This window comes from Stegodyphus dumicola, chromosome 3, assembly GCF_044657685.1.
Source record: "Stegodyphus dumicola isolate Sdum_Otavi_A_Nest chromosome 3, ASM4465768v1".
Taxonomy (NCBI): domain Eukaryota; kingdom Metazoa; phylum Arthropoda; class Arachnida; order Araneae; family Eresidae; genus Stegodyphus; species Stegodyphus dumicola.
In genome coordinates, this window is record NC_140770.1 from 134,402,790 (window position 1) to 134,406,138 (window position 3,349).

Below are 3,349 nucleotides of genomic sequence, written 5' to 3' on the forward strand. Positions count from 1 at the left end.
AAAAATGTTAAAAAAGAATTGAAATACAAAATTTGTGCATTTTATGCAGAAAGTGAAAAGAAAATCATTATTTCATTATAATGTTAATCATAAAAACAGATCTGCTTAATATTTTTTGTAACAAAAACTTAAAGAAATATTTTTATTCTATTGCATGTCCAGTGATATTAAAAATAGTTTTAAATTTTGATTTTAACTTGAAGATGCCCCAGAGGAGTTGCACGATATCTAAAATTTCTCTGAAACTTAGTTTGAAAACCTTCAAACTACTTGAAAACTTCAAATTATGTGAAAAAAGAAATGTAGATGTAAACAGCAGTGATTAAAAAGTTTTAATGACCAAAATATTTTCATTCCATCAGATTATTTGTTTATTTTGAAGAAGACATTGTAGAGACATTAGGATTTTTTTGGAAGCTGAGAGACGTGAAAAACGAGCAATGCCCTCTCCGCGACTAGAACCGTGGACCTCCCGAATATGTGCCGAGGCATGCTACGAAGGCAGGAGAAATACCTTATAAAACAATCCGATAATGAGATAACAAGTAGAAGATAAGAATTTTTTTCTTCTGGAAAATTAAAAAAAAAATTCATATTGCATATACAAGCCTATACCATAAATTATAAGTATATAAAATTCTTGGATTATCTAATGGGGGGGGAAGTAATAAATGTAAATATTAATATATAAGTAATAAATGTAAATATTTCAATAAATGAATAGATAAAAAATGGCCTTAAACAACCTCATGTTTAAATTACTTGGAGAAATTAATGCCAACAAAAACATTATTATTGAAACAAATGTAGATAATAAACACAAATTGCCTAATGTATTTAATTTGAATATCTGAATCACAGAATTTTCAAATAGAAAGGTTTCACTGAATAATGACCGGGTAAAAGATAAGTTATTATGATGGAATTAGCCTTTGGGTATCGGAAATGGACATGTAGTTGAAGAACGAAAGCTTGCTTTAAATTACAGAGATTTCTAATACATTAATTTAATATATTTTTAAAAATATTTTAATAATATAATACTTTTCTAATACATTTATTTTATTATCCAAAATTATTTTCTAATTAACAGAAAGGTACGGCGTAAGTTTCAGTGATTAATTATCAGAAAGGCTTCTTCTGAATGGTTTAATAATAATATAAGGAAATAAGCTTATTTTACACATGCCTTATGGCATAAAAAAAGGAACTAAAAACTAAAAAGATTTACATATACCATAGAAATGATTTTTAACTCTAAACAAAATTACTGGTTATCGTTTCGGAAACAAAATTCAATACTTGCCCATAGTAAGACCAACTTGTGAAAGATTTTTTGCCAAACTGCAAATCATTGCGTAAGGAAGAAAATTTCCAAAAGCCATTTTGAAATTTTTAATAATATGACTAATAATCATAAGATACTATTTTTTGATCCATAACATGGGATGTTTGAACTAACTAAGAAAAAACTTTAAATTGCATCAGTATTATAACGAGCTAATAAATTTTAAATCACAAAATACAGTGAACCATATGTAAGACAGCCAGACACAGCTGCTATAAATATATTTCTACGGAAGTGGTTGTCTTAGGGAGGGGATAATTGATGCCAATGTTGTTAAATTACCACTTTTGTCGTTCTGGTACAGTTTTCTGTCTACACATTTTGAATCTGAAATAATGCATTCAGCACAGCATGCACACTGGGTGTAAGGAAAGAGAAGCAACAGAAAGAAACTGGAGAGTATGGTTAAATGATAAAAACCAAATCCTTAATACCACTATTGACAGAAAGAGACTAAAATGCAAATAAGAAGCAAATTTCCTTAAAAGCTAACAATGAAGAAGGATTAAAATTAGAATCAATGGTTAAAACCATGGGATTTTTATTGATATAAAACATCAAATGCCAAATGAAGTGGTGTCCCCCCCCAGTATAATTTTTCGATGTGGAGAAATGGAAAACATGATATTTTTTTAACTAGCAATCGTAGGCAATGCAGAATTTATTAATTTTTCTTTGAACATAATTTTGTGTTGTTCAGTACAAAATTTAGGTCACGCATCTCTGCCGTTTGGGGAAACTTAAAAAAGAACTCTGTGAACATAATTTAAAAAAAAAAAAAAAAATACGGGTCACTAAAATAAATAAAAATTCAGATTCTTTTCTTGTGTTCTAACATATGTAATTATTATTTCAGTAGATTCTAATATTTATTTTATAATCATGCATTATTACTACTTAGGCAACAATACAGACATATATAAATTTTCACTATTTTTTACTGTCATTACATGCACAATTGCTGTTTTTTATTAACAAGAGAATTGAACAAAGCATATCAATACTTTTGTATCAGCAATATGAGTAAGTTTCTGTTTATTAAGACTTTTAAAATTCTCAAAATGAATTAATTCGAATAATGGAAATAATTGACTGTAGTATAGAGATTTATTCATATTGCGTCCACTCTCGTATACAGCAAGAAAAAAAAAAATTAAATACGAAGAGCGGCCCTTATCAATTCCGCAAGATTTTCCATATACAATCTTACCACAATTCCACATAAAACGTAAACAAAGTATCGAAGCTTCGTAATCGATTACAAAGCGCAAAGTTATCAGCTATTCGTCATCGATGGGGGAAGGAAAGTTTGGGCCATCCGAAAAAGCGGCGACCCTGGCGCATGGGTATTTGGGCTCAGCTCATTTGTTTGTAGAAAAAAGGGGAGAAGCCTGTTACTGTAATCACTTAACCAAACGAATTTTGTCAGATAGTCGGGGATATCCAAGGGAAAAAATGAAAGCCGCCCGAACAGGGACTCGAACCCTGGACCGTTAGGTTAAAAGCCTAACGCTCTACCGACTGAGCTATCCGGGCTCAAAGATTTATCATTCGCAATCCGAATTTATATTACGAGTCCAAATTTATATCACCTGACGATGATACTCGTACATCGCGTAATACTGATATCAAATCTGGTTCGACGAGTTGATTATAGCTAAGAGGGGTGAGAAAAGCGTATTTGCTAGTTCGACGATGAATGTGTTTACCCAGAGAGAGTCACGATTACGTTGAATTCCTTAACAAGAGGAGAAGCATGAAAATTCCTGTTTATATTTGACCTATCTGGTATATGTATAAATATTATTAGAATAGAGATACCAATATTATAAAAATAGGACGTGGACATTAGCTTTCACAACTAATTAATTTAACATCATGTTTCCCGGTACACTTCTTTTCCAAGCAAAATTTATAAATCGATTACGAAAAGGGAATGAATTGTAGGAAAAGCTGCAGAGGGCGCGTCTTTGCTTATACCCAAGGTTCTTTAAGAATATA

At 30.7% G+C, this 3,349-nt stretch overlaps 1 non-coding gene across 1 annotated transcript; it reads right to left on the minus strand.

The window, feature by feature from the left end:
- Positions 1-2,811: 2,811 nt before the first annotated feature.
- On the minus strand, positions 2,812-2,884 carry TRNAK-UUU (transfer RNA lysine (anticodon UUU)). The gene has a single exon. It is a non-coding gene; the product is annotated as a tRNA-Lys (tRNA).
- Positions 2,885-3,349: the final 465 nt, after the last annotated feature.